This window comes from Tachyglossus aculeatus, chromosome 5, assembly GCF_015852505.1.
Source record: "Tachyglossus aculeatus isolate mTacAcu1 chromosome 5, mTacAcu1.pri, whole genome shotgun sequence".
NCBI classification, from domain to species: domain Eukaryota; kingdom Metazoa; phylum Chordata; class Mammalia; order Monotremata; family Tachyglossidae; genus Tachyglossus; species Tachyglossus aculeatus.
The window spans coordinates 98807778-98826751 of record NC_052070.1 but is presented as its reverse complement, the minus strand read 5'-3'; the positions used below and the strand labels follow the sequence as shown (position 1 = coordinate 98826751).

The 18974-nt window shown below is 47.0% G+C and overlaps 1 non-coding gene across 1 annotated transcript; it reads left to right on the top strand.

Annotated features, from left to right (window-relative positions):
• The first annotated feature begins 18470 nt into the window (after positions 1-18470).
• Positions 18471-18608, top strand: LOC119929403. The gene has a single exon (XR_005451529.1). It is a non-coding gene; the product is annotated as a small nucleolar RNA SNORA7 (small nucleolar RNA).
• The last annotated feature ends 366 nt before the right edge of the window (positions 18609-18974 follow it).

Here is an 18974-nt window from a genome sequence, read left to right as displayed (position 1 = left end):
TGCCCAGAGCGTTTCTGGACAAAGACAATCCGGGCAGCTGCGTGAAGTATGGATTGAAGTGGGGAGAGACATGAGGATGGGAGTTCAGAGAGAAGGCTGATGCAGTAGTCCAGACGGGATAGGATGAGAGCTTGAACAAGCAGGGTAGCAGTTTGGATGGAGAGGAAAGGGCGGATCTTGGCAATTTGGGCAGTCTCACTTCCAGTGCCCGCGTCTCTGGCAGAGGCCAATGGCCAGACTGGTGGCACACAAAACAGGGCTTCCTGGACCCTGGGCCATGGACAAGCGTCGTGGCCATGTCGGGTGACCTTCCAGGGTGAGACTGACCCTTCATCAGGGCCGCCACAAGTAACTGGGCCTGCTCTCTGCCTTCACTTTGACCCTGCGGCCCCTCTCATCCCGGGTTGCCTGGTCACAGTTATTAAAAACTCTAAAGGCAGCCTCTATCAACTGATTCGTGGGGGTTTGTGGCCCCAACTGCTCCTTCTGTAGTTTTCGGTGGATATCTTCCCAATTTCCGTTTTGCCATTTCCAATTCGCTCAAAGAGAAGGGAGCCTGTACCGGCACTATCTTTCCCCTCTCCCCTGCAACCTCTCTCAAGGGGAGTATCCTTTCCCCTCCTTCTGGAGGGGCGTAGTGTGTGCCTTCCCGGGTGCTGGAAGGGCTTAGGGCCCAGGAGGAGGTGGACTGGTATGGAAGAGGACATAACAAAGGGTTGGGCCTTGTATTGGTGGTGTTTCCCATTCCCTCAGGGGGCAGAGAGGGGGCCGAAAGTACCTGAGATTCCCAGCCAGAGGGAGGGGGAAAGCCATCCTCCCAGGGTCCCCTGCAGAGGAGAGGATCATCCAGTATATCTGAGGAATCGGACCTTAGGGCTGGACCCCCTGGATGGGCCCAGGAAAAACACAAGCGGCAGTTTTTTTCTTCAGGTCTTTGGGACAAAGCCATAAAAGCTTGGACATAGGGCATTTCTGACCATTTCTCTAACCGCCTGCAATATAAGTCCAGCTGGAAAATAGTATTATAACTTACGGACCCATATTCAGGCCAGACCTCCTGATCCTCTAATTTATACTGGGGCCATTTTGTGGTGCACAAGAAAAAAATCAGTTAATGGCATTTTAAATAGGCCAAACCAAATTTGTCCTTATTAAAACGTTCCTCTTTTTAGTTGACTGAAAAGAAATAAAAGCTTCCCATAATGGGTGGAAAACGTTCCTTTTTTGAGGTTCTGTGTCTTTTTCGGGTTAAGACCGACCCGGTAGGCCTTTCTTCCCCCCTAGTGAGCCTGGGGACTAGGGGGTGCCTCCGCGAGAGCAGGCAAGAACAATTCCGGTTCTGTGTCTGTCTCGGGCTATGTCGGAGTGCCGTGTGGCATCCCACTGGCGCTGGAATACCCGGACCATCTCCTGACGAGAGGTCCTTTCCCAGACCGACCCGCTCAGCCTTCCTTCCCCCCAGTGTACCCAGGAACGAGAGGGTGCCTCCGCAAGAGCAGACAAGAACAATCCCAGTTCTGTGCCTGTCTCGGATTATACCCGTGCACTGAGTGGCGTCCCACTAGTGCTGAAATGCCTGAACCGTCTCCTAATGAGAGGTCCTTTCCCAGACCAACCCGGTCAGCATTCCTTCCCCACTAATGTACCTGGGAACTAGAGGGTGCCTCCGTGAGAGCAGACAAGAACAATTCCGGCTCTGTGCCTGTCTCGGGTTATGCCCAAGCGCCGCGTGGCATCCCACTTGCCCAAGCTGTGGTCCCTCCAACTCAAGGCGTCCCCTGATGAGAGGTCCCTTCCCCGGACCGCCTCCTGACAAGAGGTCCTTTTCCCGGACCGCCTCCTGATGAGAGGTTCTTTTCCTGGACCAACCCGGTCGGTCCTTGCTTCCCCCCTAGTGTACCCAGGAACTAGAGGGTGCCTCCGTGAGAACAGACAAGAACAATTAAAAAAAAAAGAACTCACCACTCCAATGGCTTCAGGCTGTGCTATGGTCAGCCAGGACGGCGGCAGTCACATCTACTGGATCTCCCTGTACGGGCCACCAAAATGATGGCGGCGGTTGTTCCGGATGGCCACCAAGTCGCCGGGCGACTAAAGAATTAGTCAGACAGCATGTGACTTCCGAAAGTTTTAATAAGGTTTTATTGGTAAGGCCGAAGACCGAATAGGGGGTAACGCACCCAACGGGCTCATTTCCTTAAAGGAAAAGGCCCCAAAGACCGAATGGGGGTAACGCACCCGGCGGGCTCATTTCCTTAAGGGAATTGGCTTATATACGGCTGTTGCTGATCACAGTGATTGGTAGATTTGTAAACAGTGGGGACTGGATTGGTGCAGATTTGGTACAGATTTGGTGCAGAGCTGGGTGGAGTCTATCACCTTATTTGGTTTGGTTCCTGGACCCAGCCAGTGGGCTGCAGGGTCTAAGGCCCATACCTGATATGGCAACAGAACCGTGTACATTCAAACAATATCTGCAACCTTTCCATGGTGCATGAGGGGCCCCCATCAATAATAATAATGGCATTTATTAAGCATTTAGAGAAGCAGTGTGGCTCAGTAGAAAGAGCCCGGGCTTTGTAGTCAGAGGTCATGGGTTCAAATCCCAGCTTCACCAATTGTCTGCTATGTGACTGAGCAAGTCACTTCACTTCTCTGGGTCTCAGTTACCTAATCTATAAAATGGGGATTAAGACTGTGAGCCCCTTATGGGACAACCTGATCACCTCGTAACCTTCCCAGTACTTAGAACAGTGCTTTGCACATAGTAAGCGCTTAACAAATGCCATTATTATTATTTATTATTATTACTTACTATGTGCAAAGCACTGTTCAAAGCGCTGGGGTGGTTACAAGTGATGATCAGGTTGTCCTACGGGGGGGTTCACAGTCTTAATCCCTATTTTACAGATGAAGTAACTGAGGCACAGAGAAGTTAAGTGACTTGTCCAAAGTCACACAGCTGACAATGGGCAGAGCTGGGATTTGAACCCATGACCTCTGACTCCAAAGCCCGTGCTCTTTCCACGGAGCCACGCTGCTTCTCTAGTAGTATGTAGTAATAGTAATAGTAGTATATTAGAGAAGCAGTGTGGCTCAGTGGAAAGAGCATGGGCTTAGGAGTCAGAGGACCTGAGTTCTAATCCCAGCTCTGCCACCTGTCTGCTGTGTGACCTTGGGCAAGCGCTTCATTTCTCTGTGCCTCAGTTCCCTCATCAGTAAAATGGGGACTAAGATTGTGAGCCCCACGTGGGACAACCTGATTACCTTGTATCTACCCCAGCACTTAGTACCTGGCACATCGTAAGCACTTAATAAATACCATTATTATTATAATATTTGTTAAGCACTTACTATTTATTTAGAGAAGCGTGACCTAGTGGAAAGAACCTGGGTCTGGGGGTCAAAAGCCTTATGTTCTAATCTCGGCTCCATCACTTACCTACCTTGTCATCTTGGGCAAGTCCCTTCATTTCTCTGTGCCTCAGTTCCCTTACCTACAAAACGGGGATTCAATGCTTGTTCTCCCTCCTACTTAGACTGTGAGCCCCAAGTGGGACCTGATAATCTTGTATCTATCTACAGTGCTTGATACATAGTAAGTGCCTAATACCATTATTATTATTATTGCTATTATATACCAAGTACCGTTCCAAGTGTTGGAGTAGATTCAGGCTAATCAGGTCATACACAGTCCTTGTCCCACATGGGGTTCACAGACTAAGACACTGAATACCTATTTTGCAGATGAGGAAGCTGAGACCCAAAGAAGTGAATTGAAAGCTCTCAGTTTTCCAAGGCCAGGATGGTAGGGTAACCACAGTCCAGAAGCAAATGTTGAGTTTACTTCAGACAAATCCATTGCCAGTCTGCCCCCTGACCTACACTAATATGGCACCAGATACTTTTGTATACAGAATTTTAATTTTACTTTTCCAGCTTCCCTCCACCTCAACTCTTACCACTGAGTTCCATGACACAGAAGTGGCACACTGTGTTCAACAGGATCCCTGCTAGAAAGTAAGCTTCTTGAGGGCAGGGGATTGTGTCTATGGGTTTACCATGTACTCTTCCAAGTGCTTAGTATACTGCTCTGCAATCAGTAAATCAATCAATCACATTTATTGAGTGCTTGCTGTGTGCTGAGCATTGTAAAAGGTGGTTGGGAGAGTACAGTGAAGCAGAGCTGATAGACATGCTTCCTGCCCAGAAGGAGCTTACAGTCTAGAGGGAAAGCACAGAGTAGGAGCTCAAGAAATATCATTGATTGAAATATTGAACACAGCTGTTCTGGAGCAAAGGGGAGGGATATGAGTCCCTGGAGTGCCAGGAACAAAAAAAAATGTGATATTTGTTATGCGCTTAATCCATGCCAAGCACTGTGCTAAGTGCTGGCTGGGATCGGTACAAGATAATCAGATCAGCCACAGCCCCTGCCCTACTTTAAGACTCCCAGTCTACAAGGGAAGAGAAGAGGTATTTCATCTGCATTTCCCAGATGAGGAAACTGAGGCACAGAGAATTTAAATGACTTGCCCAAGGTCACACAGCATGTAAGTGGTAGAACCAGGACCAGAAGCTAAGTCTTCTGACACCCAGTTCCCTGCTCTTTCTAGTAGGCCATGCTGGTTCCCACATGAACTGTGGTTTGTTCATCATCAGGTCTATGAATTTTGTTTATTTTCGATGCCCTCTCTCTGATGCCCAGCATTTCTTGACTACCAAGAAGCAGCATGGCTCAGTGGATAGAGCACGGGCTTTGGAGTCAGAGGTCATGGGTTTAAATCCCAAAACTCTGCCAATTGTAAGCTGTGTGACTTTGGGCAAGTCACTTAACTTCTCTGTGCCTCAGTTACCTCATCTGTAAAATGGGGATTAAAACTGTGAGCCCCCCATGGGACAACCTGATCACCTTGTAACCTCCCCAGCACTTAGAACAGTGTTTTGCACATAGTAAGCGCTTAATAAATGCCATCGTCATTATTATTACCATGATTATTCCATTAGACCTGTAAGCGCCTTGTGAGCACAGATCATGTCTACCAACTCTGTTGTATTCTCCCACACACTTAGTACAGTCCTCTGCATATAATAAGTGTTCAATACAGTTGATTGATTGCTTGATTGATTTCTGCAGTACATCCCCATTTGCAGATATTTCACTCATCCCTATAGAGCTTAGCTTCATGAACAAACTTGCTCAGCTCATTAAGAATTCCAGTCTCTCTTCCAGTTCATCTAGTACTACTCATTTTTGGAGAGACCCCACTTTAATTGGACAGTAATACTCATTGAGAGCAGTGATGTGGTCTACCAACTCAACTGTATTGTACTTTCCCAACACTTAGTACAATGTTTTGCACATAGCAAATGCTTAATAAATTCCACCAATTAATCAATAGATTGATTTTACATGCCCCTATCCAAAAAAGTGACCCTTTGTGACCCTGCCTGCTATTTCTTATCAGTTAGCAAGTTTTCTTGTTTTGTTAGAGCTTTCTCTTTAATCCCATGATAAATAAAGGGGTTACATTTTCCTAAAACTTTGATGAAGAACCTTGCCCAAAGCCATTAGAAAAATCTACATCTATCTGCTGGTTCCCCCTTCCTACTGCTTATTTACCCTTTCAAAGAACTTCAGTGGGTTTGGATTTAAGTGCCCATTGATCCTAAACTTAATTATAGATGCTACCATTTTTCCAAATATAGATGTGAGATTTAGTAGTCTATAATTCCAAGGTCGCCTATAGAGTCCTTCCTAAAGATCGAGTGCATTGGCACTTGGCCAGTCTATTTGATACAATAGCCATTTGTAACAATTAGTTGCAGTGCTACCTCAGTTTCCCTTCCAAGTCTCATCCAAGCTCTAAGGCAGATGGCAACTAGTCCTGGAGATTTGTCTATGTCTACCTTGTCAATATGGTCTAAAATATTCTAGGTGCTTACCACAATTTAACCTTATTATTATTTATTATTAAGTGCCGTAGAGTCATTTCCGATTCATAGCAACCCTATGGATGTATTTTCTCCAAAATATCCTGTCCTCTGCCATAATCTGCAACCTTCCTAATGGTTCTTCTGTTATTGTTGTTATGGTCTCTATCCATCTAGTTGCCTGTCTGCCCCTTCCATGTTTTCCCTGGACTTTTCCGAGCATTAGTGTCTTCTCCAGAGTATTAGTCCTCCTGATTATGTGTCCAAAATATGCTAATCTAAGTCGAGTCATTTGGCCTATTGGCTTTAAATAATACCTCCTCACTGAGAGCCAGATCACTCCCTTCAGGGTTCATAAAATCACTAACATTCACTGAAAGGACTAAACTATTTGCTTATTTTATTTGAGGTATTTGTTAACTGCTTACTAGGTGTTAAGCCCTGGTCTGAATGCTAGGGGAGATACAAGTTAATCAGGTAGGACACAGTCTCTGTTCCACATGGGGCTCACAGTTTAAATAGGAGAGAGAACAGGTTTTGATTCCCCATTTAACAGTTGAGAAAACTGAGCCACAGAGAAGTGAAATGACTAACCCAAGGTCACCCAACAGGCAAGTGACGGAGCTGGGATTAGAAGCCTGGTCCTCTGACTCCCGGGCTTGTGTTCTATCCACTAAGCCGCTGTGTTTCCCAAGTGAGGCTGTATTATTCTCTGTCCTGCTGCCTCTGACCCCTACTCTGGTCTGTGCAGTGTTTCCTGGATCCCTCCCTGGAATATTTAGTTTTCATTTCTCCCTGCAGGGATTTCAGAGTGCTCCTCTTGCAGTTAGTAAAGTAAATTTAAGAATCTTCTTCCTGTTGTCCCTCATATTCAGTGCCCCACATCACTCTTCACCACCCTTCCCTGTCCTTCCTATAGCTTGCAGTCAGGGAGCACTGCAACCCATTGGTTTTCTCCTTCCCATGAACCTCCATGGGTAATCCCATGATAACTGACTCCCAGCCCCGTGCCCTATCAACTATGCCATGCTGCTTCTCTGTAGGTCCTCAATAAATACCACTGATAGACTTGGGGCAGTTAGCAACCCCAGCAGGTCCCAGAAGGCAGAAGAGTGATGTTGGGGGTGATTCCATCTCCATCCATGGATGCCACAGAGGTGTCAACAGGGGCAGGGTCTCCACTACCATGAAGAGAGAGAGGAAGGACCAAATGTAGCCTGCGGGAATCATTTGGCCGGGCTCCAGCTGAAGTCCTCGGGCATTCCAGCTCTTTCGTTTTATTTTTAGGCTGCTAGCAGTCATAGAGAAGCCTCTGTATATTTTGGCTTGGCTTTTTTGCTGATCTCAACATCTGCTAATCTTCCTATCTGATGAGCCATCTAAATCTCTCTTCTCTTTTTACCTCACATACCCTAGAGGATTCCCTCCAGCATCACTCCCCCACCAGCAGCCCAAACGCTTTCCCTCCTTTGCATTGGATGGATCCAGTTTCCTGCCTTTCCTCCCACCCCAACTTTCCCCAGGAAGGACCGGGATGGTGGAAATGGCGGGGGACCAGGCATAGACGACTGGTCCCATTGTTGAGAGGAGCCCCCCTGAGATGTGGAAAGGCGGCCAGAGAAGTAAAGTTCAGATAATAATAGTAATAATGCTGACAATAATAATAATTGGGGTATTCGTTAAGCACTTACTCTGTGCCAGTTACTGTCCAAAGTGTTGGAGCAGATACAAACAAATCAGGTTGGACACAGTCCCTGTCCCACTTGAGGCTCACAATCTTCATCCCCATTTTACAGATGAGGTAACTGAGGCACAGTTAAGTGACTCACCCAAGGTCACACACCAGATAAGTGGCAGAGCCGGGATTAGAACCTAGGTCCTTCTGACGCCCAGACTTGTGCTCTCTCCACTAGTTCTGGGACACTGGGACCAGGACCCAGGTTCAACCCCCAGTTCCTGCCACCACACCTGACTGATGCAGTCAGGGTGAGGGTTGGGAGCACCAAACCTGCCCTGACTTGCTTCCCGCCAGGCACCCACCCCACCAACCCCCTCACCCAGCTGACACCAGCAGGCTCCACAATGGGCCCAGGCCTGGGCCTTGGTGACGGAGGGATTATTTGGGAGAGGGAGAAGCAGTGTGGAAGACCACGGGCCTGGGAATCAGGGAATCTGGGTTCTAAATTCCACTCTGCCATTTGCCTGCTGTGTGACCTCAGACAGGTCACTTCATTTCTCTGGGCCTCAGTTGCCTCATCTGTAAAATGGGGGATTCAGTGACTGCTCTCCTTTCCAGTTAGACTGTGGACCCCATGTGAGATATGGGTTGAATCCAATTATCTTGTATTTACCACTGTTTGGCCAAGAGTAAATGCTTTAACAAATACCCCAATCATGATTATTATTATGGTGCTTTGCACAGAGTAAGCGCTCAATAAATGTAATTAAATGAATTATTAGGAACTGAAGGTACTCTCTTTCCCTTCCAGTTTCTCTCCAGAGCTCTGGCTTGGCCCCTCTGACTGGATGAGTTTAAGTAGGTCCCGGGGAGACCCTTTAAGCGTTAGGCTGAGGGATGAGACCTGAGGTTTTCTAATTGTCCTCAACCAAGAGTTTAAACAGCAGCATACACTTCCACCAAGAGACTTCTAACAGCCCAGACCCAAGCCATTTATGGTTCCAAAGACCAAGTTTTCTGCTATCCCCTTACCTCCTACCCATGCTACAGCCCTCTAGTTTCTAAGCTTGTCCTCTTGACTGTAAGCTCTTTGTGGGCAGGGAATGTGTCAGTGATGTTGTTATATTGTACTTTCCCAAGCTCTTAATATAGAGCTCTGCACAAATAAGCGATCAATAAATATGATTGATTGACTGCTATCCCGGCCTCAGTCAATCAATCTACAGTATTTGTTGAGTGTTTACTCTGTGCAGAGCACTGTGCTAAAGCACTTGGGAGAGTCTTGTCTTAATCTGTCAAGTCATCTCTGACCCACAGCGAGACATAGGACACATCTTTCCCAGAAAGCCCCACCTCCGTCTGCAATCGTTCTGGTAGTGTATCCATACTGTTATCTTGGTAAAAATACAGAAGTGGTTTACTATTGCCTCCTTCTGCTCAGTAAACTTGAGTCTCTGCCCTCGACTCTCCCATGACACTGCTGCCCAGCACGGGTGAGTTTTGACTTGTAGCAGATTGCCTTCCACTCGCTAGCCACTGCCCAAGCTAGGAATGGAATGGGTAGGCCTCTGCTTGACTCTCTCTCCCATAGCTGAGACAGGTAGAAACTCTCCAGGTGTGACCCTGAGAGGGGACATAGGAAGCACTTAAAGATTATTATTGGTGCTGAACAAATACCCCATTTATCCTTATTAGATCTCAACAGAGTTCTCAGACATTCCTTCTGTAGACTGTAAACTCGTCGTGGGCAGGAATGTGCTTCATATTGTACTGTCCCAAGAGTTTAGTTCAGTGCTCCGCACACAGTAAGCACTCAGTAAATACAATGGGGCCTCTCCATCCCTCCCATCACACAACTCTCTCCTGGGATCAGGTGGGAAGGAGGGGACAGCAAGCTCCACCTGTGAGCTTCTGGGTCAATCAATAATCAGTAAATCAACAAATGATATTTACTGTTCACTGTGTGCAAAGAACTGTACTAAGCTCTTGGGAGAGTACAATACAATAGAGTTGGTAGTCCCTGTCCAAGACCCTCCACCACAGCCCATTTTAGGAGGGCTGATGACCCAACACCCAACCAAGCCACAGGACTCCAATCCAAGCTCTGGCAGCTAGAGAAGCAGTGGGACCAAGTGCTTCCTGGGTGCAGCGCACTGTACTAAGCTCTTCGGAGAGTACAATATAGCAGAGTTGGCAGACACAGTCCCTGCCTACTAGGAGCAGCATAGCATAGTGGAGAGAGCATAAGACTGGGAGTCAGAAGGACCTGGGTTCTAATTCTGACTCTGCCATCTTGTCTGCTATGTGGCCTTGGGCAAGTCATTTCATTTCTCTGTGCCTCAGTTATCTCATCTGTAAAATGGGGATTAAGACTGTGAACCCCAAGTGGGACAGGGATGATGTCCATCCTGATTACCTTGTATCTACCCCAGCATTTAGTATAGTGCCTGTTACATAATAAACGTTTAGTAAATACCATTAAAAAAAGGAGTTTATAGCCTAGATGGGGGAGATGACCAGGTGGCCAAAGTCCTGGATTCACTGCCCAGCTCCTTCGCTGAGTTTGCTGGGTGACTGCCAGATCAGCACAACCTCTCTGAGCCTCCTTCTCTGGGCTATGGACAGGGTGATTGAAACTCTACGATTAAAGTGATCTGGGCTTCTGGGAGGCCAGGGCTAAATCCGAACACCATCATCAGAATCCACCATTATCAGCCTCCAGAAGGTCTGTGTGGATGTTGGAGAGGAGAAACTTCTGCAGCCATGCTGTGCTCCTTGTGGGCAGGGAATGTACGAACAATCACACTTTCCCCCATCAAAACCCTACAGAAGGCTCACGCCTCCAAGAGGCCTTCCAAGACTAAGCCCCCCTTTTCCTCAGCACCCCCCACCCCCGACTTGCCCCCTTTGCTCTACCCCTTCCCACCTAACAGCACTTGTATGTATGTACAAGTCTACAATAGAAGTACATATTTGTGCTTCCATTTATTTACATTTATCCTTGTTTACTTGTTTTGATGTGTATATATATATATATATAATTCTATTAATTTAAATTGATGCTATTGATGAATATTTACTTGTTTTGATGTCTGCCTCCCCCCTTCTAGACTGTAAGCCTGTTGTGGGCAGGGATTGTCTCTATTGCCGAATTGTACTTTCCAAGTGGTTAGTTGCACCCAGTAAGTGCTCAATAAATACGATTGAATGAATGAACGTATAACATATCGATAACCTCTGTTGTATTGGACTTTCCCAAGTGCTTAGTACATTGCTCTACACACAAAAGTGCTCAAAAAATATCACTGATTGAATGATTGATTTTCTACACCTGCTTTCTCCATACTCATTTCTTGCCAGAGAGAAACAGCCTGACCTAGTGGATAGAGCACAGGCCTGGGAGTCAGAAGGACCTGGGTTCTAATCCCAGCTCCACCATTTATCTGCTGTGTGACCTTGGGCAAGTCACTTCACTTTTCTGTGCCTCAGGTACCTCCTTTGGAAAATAGGGGTTAATGCTGTGAGTCCCATGTGGGACAGGGACTGTGTCCAACCTGATTAGCTTATATCTACCCCAGCACTTAGTTCAGTTCCTGGAATGTAGTTAGAGCTAAACAAATACCATAAAAAAGAGAGACGGAGAAGGAAAGGAATTTATGGGCCAGGGTGAAAAGCATGGGGGGAATAAGAAGGGAGGAGGCAGGGAAAGAGGAGAAGGAGGATGGGAGAAGGAACAGAAGGTCCTTTCCATTAGAAATGTTTCCTGTAAATGAGAGACTAAAAGGGCCATGATGAGACAGAAAGCAGGCAGGCACCCAAAGAAGCCCTGGAGACTCAGCTCTCTTCTGGGGCTGTGATCGGGAGCAGCCGTGAAAGGCAACACAGCTTCTGTTCTGGCAAGCCATGCCCTGGCTCTGGCCACCTACCCCTGTGGCTCTGGGATGTTTTCAGATGGAGAGAGAGTCATTGGATCAGATTCCCTGCCTCTATCTCCACCCCCTTTCCTTCCCTCTTCCACCAGCCCTGATTTCTGTATCCAGAACTCTCTCTCAAAGGTGACACATTCCTCAGTCCACTTATGTAATAACCTCATCTTCCTCAGCTCCCAAGAGAAGGCTCCCAGACCAGCCTTTCCCCCTCCTCGATGACCCCTGCCTCTCTTGGCCTTTCTCAGTCTGAGGGAAAGGAGGTGCCTGCAGTTGCTCTGGGATTTCACATCACGCCTTTCCCTAGGATGCTCCCCAGATGCCAATCAGCTTCATCAAACTCATCTTGCATCTCCAACAGGCTGGGGTGGGGGGCAGGGGACTGGGAAGGGGATGAGGGATCAGGGAAAGGGGCATGGAGTCAGTGGAGCAGGGGATAGAGACCCGGGAGATGATGGGGGTGGGGGAAGCAGTGAATAGAGTTTCAAGGGACGCTAGGCAGGGAGTAGGAGAGCCCAGGATGGAGGAGGGGAGGGTGGAGGTGCAGAGGGTGGGGAATTGGGGCAGGGAATGGAAGTCCATTCATCCAATCATATTTATTAAGTGCTTATGGTGTGCAGAGCACTGTACTAAGCACTTGGGAAAGTACAATACAACAATAAATAGTGACAATCCCAGCCCACAAGGAGCTCACAATCTAGAAGGGGCGGGGGAGGTAGACATCAATAAGTCTGGGGATGGGGGAAGGTGAGAATGGGGGGAACCAGGTATGGGAGAGCGGGAGATGGAGATGCAGGAGAGGGGGGATGAGCCACAGGAGAGCAGCAGAGAAGCAGCGTGGCTTAGTGGCAAGAGCTTGGGTTTGGGAATCAGAGGTCCTGGGCTCTAATCCAGGCTCTGCCAATTGTCAGCTGTGTGACCTTGGGCAAGTCACTTAACTTCTCTGTGCCTCAGTTACCTCATCTGTCAAATGGGGATGAAGACTGTGAGCCCCATGTGGGACAACCTGATCACCTTGTCTCCCCCCCAGCGCTTAGAACAGTGTTTCATACATAGTAAGGGCTTAACAAATACCAACATTATTAGATAAAAAGAAACCCCTTATGTATATTATTGCCTGCCTCCCCTTCTAGACTGCAAGCTCATTATGGGCAGGGAATGTGTTTGTTATAGTGTATTCACCCAAGTGTTTAGTACAGTGCTCTGCACACAGTAAGTGTGTAAACACGAGGAGGTGAGCAGACAGGGAGCAGGTGATGGAGCAGCAGGGAACGGAAAGTGGGGGCATGGAGGTGCAGGAGATGGGAGATGGAGGAGTGGGGATTGAGGAGCAGGGATGAGGGAGGGGGGAGATGGAGATGAAGTGGGTGGGAGAGCTGGGGGTGGGGGAGGGGAGCAGGAGACAGAGGCTTGAATACAGTGTCACTCAAGTCAAGGGATGGGGGAGGGGAGGAGGGGAGGGGCAGCTGCAATAGGTGGCCACCATTATTCCGGACTCAGCACACACAGCCTTTGTGCTGCAGCTGGACAGAGGGACAGGCGGGAGGAGACAGGCCTCTTCTGAATGCTTAATTAGACTCCCTATTTGCATTTCTTATAGAGAGCAGATGCAGGCTTTCCATCCTGGGAAACAGTTCCATCTGTCCTTCCCCCGCTGTAATTTCCATCTGAAAGTCGGCTCCGTATTCTATATTTAATAGAATCCACTGGCTTCCGCCAGCAAAAGAAATGTTTTTTGGAAATCTAGCCAGAACAAATTGGAAGAGCGGACGGACAGCCAGGCTGGTTGGGGCAAGAGCTCCTCTGGAAATATTGAAAAGGGTTTGGGAAGTAACCAGAGTGGCTGACCCTGGGATCTGACCTGAAATGGGGAATCTGGAGGGGTAGGGAGGGAGAGTGGGGAACAGAGCTGACATCAGTAATCTGGAAGAAGGTGCATAGTCTAATGGAATGAACACAGACTTGGGAGACAGGAAACCTGGTGTTCTAATCCCAGCTCTGTCATTTGCTTGCTGTGTGACTTTGGGAAAGTCAGTCACTTAACTTCCCTGGACTTCAGTTTCCTCAGCAGTAAAATAAGGAATTGATACCTGTTATTCCTCCCCCTTAGACTGAGCCCTGTGTGGGACAGGGACAGTGCCAGATCGGATTATCTTGTATCTACTCCAGTAATTAACCCAATATTAGACATATAGAAAGTGCTTAATAAATATCACAGTTATTAATATTAGTGGAAGAGAGAATGGGGACTGAGGAGGGAAGTTCGGAGCAGGAGAGTGGGAGAGAAAAAGAAGTGAAAGGGCTTGAGCTAAATCCCCATGGCACTTCTTAAATCCCCATTCTATTGAGATTTTGGAATTCCCCCACAAGAAGCAACCCTTAGTGGGAACTGAGGGTCAGTGGAAGGAGGAGAGAGGAAGGGAATGGTTCATCAGACCATCAATTAATTATATTTATGAATGCCTATTCTGCACAGAGCAGTGTACTTAAACACTTTGCCCTGTCCTCTGGCCAGGTCACCAAATCAGTCAGTTGTATTTATTGAATGCTTACTGTGTGCTGTACATTGTACTAAGAGCTTGGGAGAGTACAATATACCAAAGTTGGTAGACATGTTTCCTGACCACAACAAGCCTACAGTCTAGCACAGGAATACAGATATTAATATAAATCAATAAATGAAGGATATATGCATACCTCTTGTGAGGCTGAGGGAGGGATGAATAAAGGGAGCAAATCCAAGTGGAAAGATGACAGAGAAGGGAGTGGGAGAGAGGAAATTGGGGTTTAGCCTGGGAAGGCCTCTTGGAGGAGATGTGCTTTTAATAATGCACTTTTGAGAAGCAGTATGGCTTAGTGGCTAGACCATGGGTCTGGGAATCAGAGTGACCTGGGTTCTAATCCCAGATCCCCGACTTGTCTGCTGTGTGACCTTGGGCCTGTGCCTCAGTTCCCTCATCTGTAAAATGGGGATTAAGATTGTGAGCCCCATGTGGGACGGAGACTGTGTCCAACCTTATTAACTGTATCTACAATACTACAATCATTATCATCATTATTATTATTATTGATAACTGATTGACTAGTTGCCCTCTTTGGTGTTTTATGCTTGCTCCTTGCCATGTAACCCCTCCCACTCCAGATTTGGCTTTTTGGCCATTTGCTGCTGCTACCTGCATTTTGAGCCCAGGAAAGGTTCTCTGATTTATTCTCTTGTGAATGGCTCACTCCCTCCATCATTTCCAAAGGATGGATCTGAAAGCCTTTGGGTGGATCCATTTGGGGATTATCTCCAGAAAAAGATCTCAAACCTTCATCCCCACCCACTGATCCCCACAGGGAGTTTTGCATCTCTTCTATGTCCTGCCTCTGGCCTGAAACACCCTCCCTTTTCATATCTAATATAATCACTCATCACTCTCCCCACCTTCAAAGCTTTACTTTGTTATGGTATTTGTTAAGCATTTACTATGAGCCGAGCACTCTGCTAAGCGCTGGGGTGGATTCAAACAAATCGGGTTGGTCCAGTCCCTGTTCCATATGGGGCTCACAATAGTTTCCTTTTCTGTAAAATGAGGATTCATTACTTTTCCTTCCTCTTACTCTGATTATGAGCCAGACTTTGTCCTATCTGATTATTTTATGTCTACCCCAGTGCGTGGTACATAGTGCTTAACAAATACTATCATCATCATAGTTCTGCCACAACTGCCACTTCAACACTTCCCTGGCAGGTAAACACTCAGTTAAAACTCACCCCTCAGTCCCACATAATATATATGTATATATTTTTATACTCTCACCTCCTCCTATCTGTTTTCATTTTAGCGTCTGCTTTCTCTCTATAGACTGTAGGGTCCCTGAGGGAAGGGATCGAGTCTGCTAGCTCTATTGTCCTGACTAAGCTGGACAGCCTCCATTTACCGAGAACTCCCAGGTGGGGTGGCCAACAACGGCACTTCAGAAAACAGGACCCCCAAAACACAAGTGGCCTGTCTCATTCAACACCAATGTGGAGCTTGATGTAATAAAGTTGCATGACTGCCACTTCGTGGAAGTCTGCTAGAATGGGCCTAAATCTTCCTGAATTTAGAGCATTTTCATGTAGTTCTCTATCTCAATTGCTCCAGAGCCTTTGTGTTCCCCTTCAGGATCTGTATGAAATCTAGCATGGAACAAGGAGAGACATGTGATGACACTAGCATGCAGCATGCACTAGAGAAGCAGCATGGCTCAATGCCAAGAGCACAGGCTTTAGAGTCAGAGGTCATGGATTCAAATCACGGCTCCACCAATTGTCAGCTGTGTGACTTTGGGTAAGTCACTTAACTTCTCTGTGCCTCAGTTACCTCATCTGTAAAATGGGGATTAAGACTGTGAGCCCCCCATGGGACAAACTGATTATTATTATTATGCAGTCAAAATGATGATGTCATGCGCACCATTCTCTAGACTGTGGCTCAGGATCAGGGAATGTGTCTGTTTATTGTTACATTGTACCCTCCCAAGCTCTTAATACAGTGCTCTGCATACAGTAAGTGCTCAAATACGTTTGAATGAATTTATGGATGTTCACTAGGTTCGAACAATCCCAGGGAAGGCTTATCTGGTGGAATCCCTTATCCCTATCCCCCTCCCCTTAATCCCAGGGCCTTTGTATTCCTTTCCAGGTCCATGTGAACTCACCATGTCCTAGATGCAGCAGAAGCCATGGCAGAGGGGTGGCAGAGTGCTGAAAATGAAAATACAGGACACAAAAACATCCGGGGCCAAACAGATTCCAGACAGGGGACAGGCCAACTGAAAATGTGTTCATCTATTATAAAACCAGACAGAGGGCCACTATAGACATATAAGAGTTCAACCCCATCTCTTCAGTCCATCAATCAATGGTATTTACTGAGCACTTACTATGTTCCCAGCACTGTAATTAAGTGCTTGGGAAACTTCAATACAATAGAGTTGGTAGATACTCTTCCTGCCCTCAAAGGGCAGGGAAGGCAGACATGAAAATAAATTACAGAGGGGAAATAGTAGAGAATAATGAGATATTCCTTCTCTTTCTGAAAGGGGGCCAGATGATCCAGACTTCAGCTCATCTCTGTTTTGGGAAGGAGAGGAATGGGGAGATGGGCTCTGACATGTCCCACCTTCCTTTGTGTCCTGTGAGGTCCCCGCTGACATCAGGATGAAAAGAGGTTGAAATCACAGTCTGGTGGGATCCACTGCCCTGGGAGCAGGTGGCTTTATGGCCATGTGGGGAAGGGGTGATTGATTTTTTTTTTAACTTTCTAAAAGCCTATTTCCTGGAAGGAGAAGGAACATAAAGGAAGGTTAAGCCTGTATCTGCTGCCTTGGGACTCCTTTCATCATGTAGACCCCTGGGGATTTGCTCTCTGTCACCCTACTGCCCGGTCACCAGGCTCCCTGAGCCACTTTCATTCATTCATTCATTCATTCATTCAATCAATCGTATTTATTGAGCCCTTACTGTGTGCAGAGCACTGTACTAAGTGCTTGGGAAGTACAAGTTGGCTAGTGGGAAAGTTGGCACTTTCCCCAGAGACATTTTCAGGCTGGCTTTCTCTGGCTCTTGGGTAGCACAGATGGTGGTTGGTTCATCAGAACTCACACAGGAGTCACTGATCACTAGATGAAGCAGCATGGCTTAGTGGATAAAATATGGGCCTGGGAGTCAGGTCATGAGTTCTAATCCCGGCTCCTCCACATGTCTGCTGTGTGACCTTGGGCAAGTCACTTCACTGGGCCTCAGTTCCCTCATCTGTAAAATGGGGATTAAGAGTGTGAGCCCTATGTGGGACAGGGACTGTGTCCAACCTGATTACCTTGTATCTACTCCAGTGCTTAGAACAGTGCTTGGTATGTGGTATGAATTTAAAAAGAACCAAGCAATTGAACCATGGGAATTGCCCCTCTGTTATTTCCCCTATCCCTAATTCCTAGAGGGCAAGGAATGAGTCTCTGAACTCTGTTGTATTGTACTCTTCTATTCTATTCATTCATTCGATCAATTGTATTTATTAAGTGCTTACTGTGTGCAGACCACTGTAAGTTTAATACAACAATAAACAGTGATATTCCCTGCCCACAACGAGCTCACAGTCTACAGAGGGAGAGGCAAACCCTAACACAAATAAATAAAATTACAGATATGTACCTAAGTAGTGAGGGGCTGGGACGGGGAGAAGAGCAAAGGGAACAAGTCAGAGTGATGCAGAAGGGAATGGGAGATGAGGAAAAGTGGGGCTTACTCTGGGAAGGCCTCTTGGAGGAGGTGTGCCTTCAATAACACTTTGAATGGGGGGAGAGAAATTGCCCATCAGCTTTGAGGAAGGAGGGGGTTCCAGGCCAGAGGAGGGACATGGGCTAGCAGTTGGCAGCAAGACAGGTGAGATGGAGGCACAGTGAAAAGGTTAACACTAGAGGAGAGAGGTATGTGGGCTGGATTGTAAAAGAGAGAAGTGAGGTAAGAGGGGGCAGGGTGAGAGAGTGTTTTAAAGCCAATCATGAGGAGTTTTTGTATAATAAGGAGGTAGATGGGCGACTACTGGAGTTTTTTTTTTGGGGGGGGGGGGGCACATGTCCTGAATATTTTTATAGAAAAATGATGTAGTCAGCAAAGTGAAGTATTGAATGGAGTGGGGAGAGATAGAAGGCCAGGAGGCCAGCAAGGAGGCTGATGCAGTAATCCAGGAGGGATAGGATGAGTGATCGTATTAACGTGTTAGCAGTTTGAATGGAGAAGAAAGGAAAGAGATATTATCACCAGATAATAATTATCACCAGATTATCACCAGATAATGGTGATAATGGCAGAGGAGGGGGTGATAAAGAAGAAAAATTTTTTAAGGTATTTGTTAAGCGCTTCCTATGTGCCAAGCACTGGGATAAATACAAGATAATCTGGTTAGCTCCTCTCAGGGTCGTATCTGGAGAGTTTCCAGTACTCTACCAGTCTCGACTATGGGAGGGAGAGTCAAGCAGAGGCCTACCCATTCCATTCCTAGTTTGGGCAGTGGCTAGTGAGTGGAAGGCAATCTGCTACAAATCAAAACTCCCCTGCGCTAGGCAGCAGCAGCATGGGAGAGAGTTGAGGACGGAGACTCAGGTTTACTGTGCTGAAGGAGGCAGTGGTAAACCGCTTTCGTATTTTTATCAAGAAAACTCTATGGATCCACTACCAGAACGATTGCAGATGGAGGTGGGGCGTTCTGGGAGAGATGTGTCCGTGGCATCGCTATGGGTCGTACACGACTCGACAGCATAAGGAAACAATAACAATCATGTTAGACATAGTCTATGTCCCAAGTGGGCTCACAGTCTTAATCCCCATTATACAGATGAGGTAATTGAGGCACAGATATGTTAAGTGACTTGCCCAAGGTCACAGAGCAGGCAAGTAGAGGAGCAGGGAT